The sequence below is a fragment of the Pinus tabuliformis genome, chromosome 2_1 (assembly GCF_031772625.1).
Source record: "Pinus tabuliformis cultivar Carrire ecotype Pingquan chromosome 2_1, CPIR1, whole genome shotgun sequence".
Classification (NCBI taxonomy): domain Eukaryota; kingdom Viridiplantae; phylum Streptophyta; class Pinopsida; order Pinales; family Pinaceae; genus Pinus; species Pinus tabuliformis.
The window spans coordinates 545,544,721-545,556,479 of record NC_142299.1 but is presented as its reverse complement, the minus strand read 5'-3'; positions in this window follow the sequence as shown (position 1 = coordinate 545,556,479).

Sequence of the window (11,759 nt, the reverse complement as noted above, 5' to 3'; positions counted from 1 at the left end):
ATACACACGTAAATCTCGCAGAAAAAAACTTATTAAAGAAACACAATTCATAGAGATTTAGATTTCAATTAAAGTACAATTTATAAACATATAATTTTTTTTAATATGTTTGATAAATTTATATTGGAAAAAATAAATAATTATAATTATAATTTAAATATTAAATATATATAAATTTTCATGTTAAGAAATTTGTAAATTAATTACATTTTAAATAATATATATAATTTAAATATGTTATAAAAAATTAAATGAGATATTTTTTAATATTAATATTAAAATTGTCAGATTTAGTAACATTTCCTTTAAATTATATATAAGTGTTATTTTTTATATCTAATTACATTATAAGCAGTTGTTTATGCTACCCTGCTTGCGAAATAAAAGCACTTGAGTAACTCGCACGTTCTAAGCTTTATTTTTACTTTATTTCATCAATTTGCTTCCTTTCTTTTGTCTCTTTGACTCATTTTTCCGTAGTTGTATTCAACCTTTTTTACTCCAACCTTTCGTTATCAAACGTATTCGATTCGCATCTTCCTCTACTAGGGTTAGTGGTTAGGCATGGGCATGGATAAACGCAATAAAAATAATTAAATGTGATTGTGATTAAATGTGATTATTTGTTGGCCGCCTTATGAGGTTTCGTTGTTGCAGAAATGCAGAGAAAAGCTACCATTAGGGTTTTCCTTGCATTAAGGTTTTAAGTGGTTAAATGCGGTTATTTGGTGGCTTCTTTATGTGGTTTGTTGTTGAAGAAGTGGAAATAACAAGAGGGTTTTCTTGCATCAAGGTTTAGGTTTTAACTGCTAAATGGTGAAATATTAAGATTTTATTTGATGTATTATTTATTTTAGGTTTAAAATAATGGTTAATATTAAAATAAATTTGATATTATATTATTCTTGTATTATTAATTTTTACTTTAATATTATAAAATTATTTTTAATATTTAGTTATATTATTAATAATATTAATAATGTTTTTCATATTAATATTAATATTATTATTGTTCATGAGTGTGATTGGGTGCTATGTTAACGTATTCTTTGATGTGAAGTTAATAGTTTAATTCCATGTCTCGATTAGGATGATATATTGGACATGATGAAGATGTAGTCTTGGTAAGCTTACAAAAAGAAATGTCAATAATATCATTAATAATAATATTTGTAATTCCTTGATTGGGATTCTATTTTGATTTATGATTTTTGTTAGGTCTTGCCGGACAACAATCGCGCCTGTAATCAATAAAGTGTCAAGGTTGCAGTCATGCACCGCACAATTCCTTTAAGTGAGATATGCCTCGTTTAATTTAGGTTTTGTGAAACATTCCCCTCGAAATCATCTTGATTCCTTGTGATAGGTCTTAAATTGGATCTCATGTTCCGGTTAATATGTATACCTCAGTCCCTTAATTTCCTCCCCCATTCCATCTTCCAGGAGGTAGGTGTTGACAAAAGCAGCAAAAACATTATTTTCTCTTCCAAAAATATCAGAAGCCAGTGCTCTTGGTTCAATGACTCTCATATATGAAATATGGTTAGAGAAGGGTGTAGAGAGAGACAAGAAGGCTGAGGATGAGGGAATTCACCCCACTCTGCCTAGCACGATGAAAATGTAGAATTGTTTGACCCTGATATACTAGCCTACATATGCATCATGGTGGCTTCCATGGAGGCAAAGTGTAGGTGTTTAGGTGATGGCCATTGGTAAGTTCAAAAAATTGTAGTACACCATCTTTGGACCTTGGAGGGCGTGAGGGAAAAGTAGAATGAATGATGGCATAGGTGGGTATTCAATTCAACAATACCCATTTGGTGCTATGAAATCTACCCAGGGTTATAGGCATTGATTTACCTCATGTTCCTCTAACTTTGACAACCACTAACTCCATCGAAAGCTCTGTTGATTTAATTCCTCACACCAACCTGGTTCCCCTCCTCTCCCTTCTCCTCTAGTGGCAAAAGTGAAAGGAAAAGGCATTATTGTCCAAGGATCATTTCGCAGCAAAAAACCTCAATAAATGGCAGATAATTAACTGAAGCCTTCCACAAGTGTAAACTACACCATTAAAGCAAAACCCTTTGAGGAAGAAACGATTTCCTATTGCCGCTTTATCATCGAAGAAAATGGATAAATGGGTACACCTAGAAATGTTGGAGTAGGTGGAGAAGACCACAACAAAGCACAAAAGCACCAAATAGTTCCAAAGTGAAGAAAACACATTGATGGGGTTTCCCAATATTCTTTATTCGACAAAGTATTTCTTTAGATTATTATGTCATTTAAGTTTCCATGGTCACACTAGTAGGTATCCTTTTTGCAGGGTCTTCGTTCGGTTTTATATCTCCTATCTACACTTTTGTATGGTCCATGATTTCCAATCATATATTTGCTCATACTAAAGGACGAACTGGTTTCCCTCTCAGAGGAGATGATCCATCCCTATCTCTTTTCAATCCAGAATTAGCACTTTGCATACTTCTCCTCATCTCAACTATACCTTTATAGTTCTTCTCACAATGTACTCTATGTAAAATATTTTTGGTAATATAATCTTTTTTATTTGCCTAGAAAAAAAATAACAGTATTTTTAAAAATATAATATTAATAAAAACACTTTTAATAATACCATTAATAATATTAATAAATTTATCATGTTACATTAATAAATCAAATATATTATTAAAAAATTTAACAATATTAACAACATTAATAATGTTATATACAAATATTAGTAAACTTAATAACTCACTTGTTGAGCCGAGAGGCTCATTCTACAACGAGTGTGAAGGCGATGTTTAACTATGTCGACGTGTGTTCCTTTTAAAATGAAAATAAAATATTCTCTAAATAGAAAATTGATGTTAGCTATAATAAAAGGGAAAAAATTATATGTTATGCTTGTTTAATTAGTTGTCCATATCAACGAATATAATTTCATGTGAACTAATTAGAATTAAAAAAAAATGTGCGAGTAAGATGCTTAAACCTTACACTTTTTAAAATATTTTAACATGTGATTTAAAAAAAACTATTTGAAGATCTACATTAACTATATTTTATTGACATCAATTTTATATATCTCTATATATAGAGAAAAGTGTTAAAAGAAATTATTTGAATGTTGTATATAACAAAATATCCAATGTGCTTTACGAATAAAACATTTTAATATGAATTAAAAATATATTAATAACCAAAAAAAGCATTTTAATGTGCCCTAATAAAATCACTCAATTCACATTTTATGTTTAAAATATTTTATATATTGTTTTAAAAAATAATCAATATCACATAAACTTATTGAAAAAGATAAGTTTTTTTTGGTTAAAACATTTGAATTGGTCTATGCGTTTTAAAGTTTAACACTTTTTTGGGTATATGTTAGTTTGTCAAAATCTAACAAAGATTTTTTGGAATCACAAGTTTAAGTGGTGTAATCTCTATAGCATTCAAAAATAAAATTTAAACATTGAAAAATTACACATTATTTTTTGCACTCTAAACTGAGTTTGCACCTGAACAAATTTGATCCCTCGAAGCTCTTGTCAGATCCCTACTTAAGATGGATCTATGTTGGTTTTATTATAATAAAGTTTTATTAATGTTAAGAGTAACATTAGAATTATTACTAGAAATTGCACCAAATGTTGCAAAGGAAATGTCGTAAGGCATAAATTCGAGAAGCATCATGATATATAAACAATCATTGAAGATAAAAACTAGTAAAAAAAATGGAATTGAAGAATTGTGATTAGTCATTTAAACAACTAGGAAATGTTCATTTCTTTTTTGGAATAACATCCAAAATATTAAACGCACACTACAAATTGGTGACATGATTCACTAGGATCGTAATATTAAATGCACACTGCAATGCTCTGTATCTATTAGATAATGGAAAACGATAATTCATAGAAACAAAACTAATTTTCCATCTTGAGTCATCATGAAACATAATCATAATGATACTAAATGAAAATATTTCTAACATACTAATCTATTGCTTTACCAACCAATTACTATGGATGAGAAAGCGGTCTAACTTTTCTGCAATGTGGGAAATGTCACTTCTCCAATTTTTCCAAGTATACTTACCATTTTTTGAAAACCATTAAGAATCTCCCAATCACTGATGACATCTTCCATTCTTTCACAGTGAAGATCCCTTACAATGCTTCCACCATGTTTTTCAAAATTGAAAATCATTGTGTTAAAATCACTTCCTATCACATTATCTATGTGCTAGTGACCCTCCTTTATAAGTGTTAAAGAGTACCAAAAATATTATTTTTCACTCTACAATACTGGAACATAGAGACATTTATAAGGGACAATGATTCTTTTGACTACTTATCTTCTACTTTGAAAGCCACCCAGAAACATAATTTGACATTATATATTAGCATTAATCGGTATTTTTACCAAAGGCTGCAAATGTCACCAAAATCTCGCTGAGATCTTTGCGCTACACCCAAGGTCCCAAACAATTTTTCCGAATTGTTTGTGACAAGGCCATGGTCTCTTCTTCAGTTAGTTTTATTTCTTGGAGAAATAAGACGTGCAGTTTCCTCAAATTCACTAGTTATTTTACTTCCTTTACTACCTTTGGTTTGATGAGGTCTCCAAGTCTCCTAATATTCAACGATGTAATTTTCATTTAGACTTTCAGAGAGCATACTTACCTCCTCCAGCCTTACATCTCGCATTTTCTTTGTTGCTCACGTTTCGAAGAAATTTTGTGATCTGAGGTTGGTTTCCAAGTTTGATAGTTTGCTTTGATTTAGCCTCTCTTGTATCTTTCTTAGAAAAAAATGGTGGAAGCATTGTAAGGGATCCTCACTGTGAAAGAATGGAAGATATCGTGAGTGAGTTTGAGCTTCTCAATGCTTTTAAAAAAAGGGTAAGTATACTTGGAAAAATTGGAGATGTGACATTTCCCACATTGCAAAAAAGTTAGACCGCTTTCTCATCCGTAGTAATTGGTTGGTAAATGGCATATAATGTATTTCTAGTATTCTGGCTCAAGGGGATTCTGATCACAAACCCATTGGGTTGGATTTAGACTCTCCATAAGATTTAGATCTGATTCCTTTCTGGTTTAATCCAGGGGGGCTCCAAAAGGAAAGAGAGGCTCTCCTGATAACTCATGCTTGGGCTATGCCAGTTCGCAGGTCTCTTAGCTATGTTTGGGAATAAAATATGAAGGAGGTGAATTATGCTCTTAGAACCTGGGACAAAATAAATTATATGCCCCTGCAGCAAGAGATAAAGGCTTGATGGAGTCCAGACCATCACTCACAAGAAGTTAGAAGAAGAAAAATACCTAGTAACCAAATATTTAAAATCAACAGGAAAGGAGGAAGAATACTAGCATCTCATGTCTCGAAGCCTCATGTGATATAAATACATCCTTTTTTCACAAGCATACTAAATAAAGAGAAACTATGAATCGAGTAAAGAAAATTTCTTCTCGAGGTCACCTTAAAATATCTTTTTTCTAGGAAATTAAGAGAGGACTTTTTCTTCTTCAAGAATCCACATTCTAGGGAGAAAGTAAATGGCTCGGAAATGTAGAAATACTTCATCTCATGTCTCACCTCCATTGTTTTGTATCAGGAAAATTCTCATCTTGTTAAGCCAATTAAGGAAGATGACGCAATTGAAACCATATAGTCCCTAAACATGGTTAAAGATCTGCGACTGGAACTCATCAACAATTTTTTGATGAAAATATGTTGTTCGGTCATCCTTCTGTTAATGAAGCCCATGCTTTCAAAGCTCTGCTAGACACTTTTTCCATGGCCTGAGGAACCACCATCAATACTGCTAAATCACAATTCTTCTTTTTCCATACTCCTCCTGCTACCCAAAGAATAATTGCGAGGATCATAGGATTCTCACAAGCTAAACTTCCATCTAAATACTTGGGTGCTCCACTGATAGAATCAGCCTTAAAGCATGCCTCCTGGAACCAACTCATTGAGAAAATCAAAAGCCACTTATCGTCTTGGACCTACAAAACTCTCAACATTGCAAGCAGGCTTATTCTGATAAAGGCGATTTTACAATCCACGCCTCTCTATCTCTTCTTAGTTCTTGCAGAACCGAAATGGCTCTAAAAAAGATCAAAGATTTGCAATGCAACTTTTTATGGGGCTCCATAGGGGAAAGCCGTAAATGGACGCTAGTAAAATGGGCCACCATTTGCACTCCAAAAAAGCGGGGGGTTTAGGATTGCGAGACTCGCAAAACAGTAATACATTGATGGGAGCATGAATATGGTGGCAATGGGTTTCAAGCCCACAGAAGCCATGGGCCCAACTATGGACTGCAAAATATGCGAATAATCATCCGCAGGAAGAGTTGATTAGTATCACCACTACAGATACAGGATCTCTAATCGGGAATGCAGCAAAACAACATAAAGAGCTAATACAAAAGCACAACTTCTGGGAGATACGAGATGGTTGAGCTGCGCGTTTTTGGGTGGATTCGTGGCAATAGAGGCCAAAAATTGCAGAAATCCTTCCCCCTCCAAATCATGATGGAAATAACCTCAACCAAACTGACCATGTATCACAGTACTGGACTCAAAGTAACAATAAAGGCTTTAGACAATGGAAACCAACTGAAGAGATAATACATCATGAAACTGAAGACTTTTACTCGGAGTTACACAAGTAACTCACCAGAAGGAAAATCAGATACATAACTGGAAAATATGTTCAGAGATGGGGTTACACTCCAAGGGGAACTTTCACAACAAAAGAAGCATATAGGCTGATGCTCCAAACATAGGAACCAGTGGATCCTGCTTGGACTCGTCTCTGGACTACAGGAATATGGCCCAAAATCTCTACCTTCACTTGGTTGCTCTATCATCAGAGAATTCTCACTTGGGATAATTTAATTAATATAGGATTCCAGGGAACCTCATACTATCATAATTGTCAAAAAAAAAAGGAGGAACTAAACAACATCTCATGGATTCCTGCCACATGGCTAATAAATTATGGGAAAAACTCACATTCAAATGTCAGCGACCTTGCAGAATCTTGGGGGATATCAAAGGTACCATTCGCAATTGGACCCCTACTCCATATAAAAGCAGACTCTTAAATGCGCTATGGACAACTCTCTTGGGCTTCCTTTTCTCGACAATTTGGAAGGAAAGAAACAAAAGAATTTTCAAAAATCAAAGCACTACATTGGAGATCATCTGGACCAATTTATGTTAGAACATTCAAGAAACCCTCACTCTCCAACAGTGGAATGTTGAGGACTTTCCCACTCAGGCACATGAATAGAGTATATGGGACAACTGGAAATTAAGGATCCCACAGGTTCAAAGTGATCCCAACAAATCAAGCATTATCAACAAGAAGCCAGCACGTTGGAACCCCCCTCCAACAAATGTGATCAAACTAAATTTTGATGGTTCCTCAAAAGGCAATCTAGGAAAAGCAGGACATGGTGGAATATTCAGAGATCAAGAAGGCCGACCTTTGCTAGTATACTTTGGTTCAATTGGATGGGACACGAATAATTCTGCGGAACTGGAAGGGTTGTGGCGAGGTATGAATCTAGCGCACCAATATAGTTTTCACCCTATTATAATAAAAGGGGATTCCCAAATTCTGATAAACATGGTTACCCAAATACAAATGGGAACCATAGCTTCGAGAGTCGCTACCAGCTGGAGACTAGCGGCTCGGCTTGAACTAATAGAGAAATGGATGGAAAATAGACAAACCACCACTTTCATTCACGTCAAAAGAGAAAACAACAAGGTGGCTGATCTTTTGGTAAACATAGGAGTTGAACAAGATCAGGTACAACAATATGGAACAATCAATATTTTAAATGACCAAACTCAATTACAAGCCTACACAGACCTGGTGCACAAGGAAGCACAACTCCCGGATGCGGGTGCTCAGCAAGGATAGTAAGGTGGTAGCCGAAATGGACGGCAAGTAGCCATTCCCACATGGCCATCTGTAATTCGGCACATCAGTCTAAAAATTGCATTAACACTAGCCATAAATGGCATTTAAGTTGGTACCGTCTTCAACCACCCTGCAACTACTCACCTCAGCTTCACGCAAAGATGACCTCTGGTGATAATCATACAACCACACCTGTCTCTTATCCTCTACCTCTACAATGTCTATGCCCTCAGGCAGCTGCAGCACCTAGCTCTCGCACTACTACGGGGAGGTGCTGCAACATCCTTTGCTGCATTGATTTAGCCCCAGGAACTCACTTCACTCATAGCCTAGCATGCCATTTTGTTTTCCACTCGGCCTCTGCAGCTAATCCCTCCACTGAACTACCTGCTTATCCTTCCGAGCCTTCTCAACACTTTGAGCCTAATCCCAGCAGAAATTCTCATACACTTGGAGTCAACATGTCGAGAACTTGATATCGAATGTGTAGTCGCAGGGGTGGAAGTAGAGGAAGATTGAATTGTCCCCCTCATTCTCCAGCCTCTGAAACCACATCCTCTTCAGCTCAATAGAATATTGGCTACTACCCAAACACTCGTAGTGGCAGAGGCCACTCATGACCTCACCACCTCAATCCGACCCCCCCTGCTTCGCCTCCGAGTGGAACTCCTTCCAATCCACAGCCGCCTCTCAATTCCACCCAATTCATATTTCGTTCCTCCATGAACAGGCCCATTATTACTGCCACCATCTCTTTAGCCTTTCATGAGAAGGACTAATAAATTGAGGGTGGACACCATTCCAAAACGCCAGCCAGAGCTGCGGGGAGCTCCCATCCCATCACCTCTAGCGAGGAGGAGTAGACCATTGAAGGTGGTTGCCACACCAGAGCAGAACTAGCCATGGTTTAGAAGAGCACTCACATTGCAGGGACACAGCAAAGTGGGAAGGAGACGAACCTGGACCAACATGACGACAAAGACATGGATCCTTACCACTGTTTTATCGAGGAGGAACAACCGGCGCAGCAGGCAGACAACATGGAGGCTTCAAAGCAGGCAGGAGTCGACATGGAGGCTTACCGATGATTCATTGTTGAGGAACACCCGTCGTCTTCGCCACGTACCTGATCGGCCACACAACCTGCCACGTGTCTGCTATTCTCAGGTTTTGGGAATTTTTCTTTCTGGTTTCTTTTACGGGGCTATCGAAAAAATGATGGTATTTGGTTACTTGGGTGTTTTTTGGTTCTCCTTGAAAAATTGATAAAAAACTATGCGTAATTGTTGGTTTCCCCTGCGTGAGCAGCAAGATAATTTTGGCAAACTAATTTTGATTCGGACTGGTTTCCCATTATGGATAGTCTAGAGTATGTTTTTGTTGTTTTTGCCCAATACTCAGGCACGGACAAGCACAGGCTAAAGCCTCAGTGTACTATATTTTTCAGTAATAGAATTAGCATAACTTAGAAAATAAATAAATAAATCAAATATATTATTAAAAAATTTAACACTATTAACAACATTAATAATATTATATACAAATATTAGTAAACTTAATAACTCACTTATTGAGCCGAGAGGCTCATTCTACAACGAGTGTGAAGGTGATGTGTAAGTATGTCGACGTGTGTTCCTTTTAAAATGAAAATAAAATATTCTCTAAATAGAAAATCAATGTCAACTATAATAAAAGGGAAAAAATTATATGCTATGCGTGTTTAATTAGTTGTCCATATGAACGAATATAATTTCATGTGAACTAATTAGAATTAAAAAAAATGTGTGAGTAAGATGCTTAAGCCTTACACTTTTTAAAATATTTTAACACGTGATTTAAAAAAAACCTATTTGAAGATCTACATTAACTAAATTTTGTTGACATCAATTTTATATATCTCTATATATAGAAAAAAGTGTTGAAAGAAATTATTTGAATGTTGTATATAACAAAATATCCAATGTGGTTTACGAATAAAACATTTTAATATGAATTAAAAATATATTAATAACCAAAAAACCATTTTAATGTGCCCTAATAAAATCACTCAATTCACATGTTATGTTTGAAATATTTTATATATTATTTTAAAAAATAATGAATATCATATAAACTGATTGAAAAAGATAATTTTTTTTGGTTAAAACATTTGAAGGGGTCTATGCATTTTAAAGTTTAACACTTTTTTAGGTATATGTTTGTTTGTCAAAATCTAACAAAGATTTTTTGGAATCACAAGTTTAAGTAATGTAATCTCTATAGCATTCAAAAATAAAATTTAAACAATGAAAAATTACACATTATTTTTTGCACTCTAAACTGAGTTTGCACCTGAACAAATTTGATCCCTCGAAGCTCATGTTAGATCCCTACTTAAGATGGATCTATGCTGGTTTTATTATAATAAAGTTTTATTAATGTTAAGAATAACATTAGAATTATTATTAGTATTGATGTTATTAATAACATTTAATAATGACGTTACTATTACCAATAATACAATTATTATTAGCATTAACAATGTTAAGTTATTAACAATGATACATTAATTATAACATAAATACACTATTGATATGATTAATGTAATAATATTATTATATGTAACGAGTCATGTTATTATTACATGTAATAATTCATTTTACTTTAATGTAATAATGTTTTTATACTATTATAATGTTGTTGTTAATGTTATTTAATATATTAGTGGTATTATTAATATTACTATTATTAATAACATTTAGGTCATAGTGTTAACATTAATAATAATAATGTTGATGATGATATTGTTATCAATACATATAAGAAATGAGGAAGGAAATTAATACTAACAAACCATCATCATTATCACTAATATTAATAATAAGATTAACAATGTTCTATTATTAATATTAATTTATTAATTATAACACACACATATACACTTAATATTTTTAATATAATAATATTTATGTAAGGATAATATTGTTATTATTAATGTTAATATCAGTAACAATAATAATGTTAGTATAAATAAACTTAAAAGTGTTATATTTCCTTAATACCCAATAAATTTATTTGTAATTTTCCAAGGGTAAAAATCTAGAAATATAAACAACAAATGTTCTAGAAACTTAAATCACAAATGCACTGAGTTTTCTAACATGCACAACAAAAGATAAATTAGAAAACAAAAGATAAATTAGAAGACAAACACGTCAATACATAAAAACACAAGATATACCTAGGACACCCCAACTCCGGGAAAACTGCAACGTTGTGTGTATTCTATTATTCTAATCTCCAGCAAAGGATTTTCATCTAAGAATTACAAGGGAAAAATTCCTAGTTTACCACAAGTAAAATACTCGTCCACTCTTTAGCTAAATCGATTCCCTTCATGGCTATTGGATCTACAAAATTCCTGCACAAACCAACAATTTGATCCACACATGCAAGCACACTTTCTCTCTCCTACATGCACGTGTGAATGGACCGTTGCACTTAGCTGTAGATGCTCAAATCTCACTCGATTTATTCTTCTCAAATGTTGAGGTCTACAATCTGCCAAAACCCTCACTCTTCCTTCGCTTCTCTTTCACACCTACTTGTGCTCAACTGAATTGCCACCAACTCCCATGCACCTAATTACATCAACTTATTTGGATAAGACAATAAGTATAATTAATACTCCAATAAACTCACTAACCACTTATCACTTAATCAAAAAAATAAACCTTGACCACTCATCCAAGAAGCTTGCTTTTTGCCATCACTAGAGATCAAGACTACAAATATCTAGATGCGTACAATGTAGCTAGAAATAAA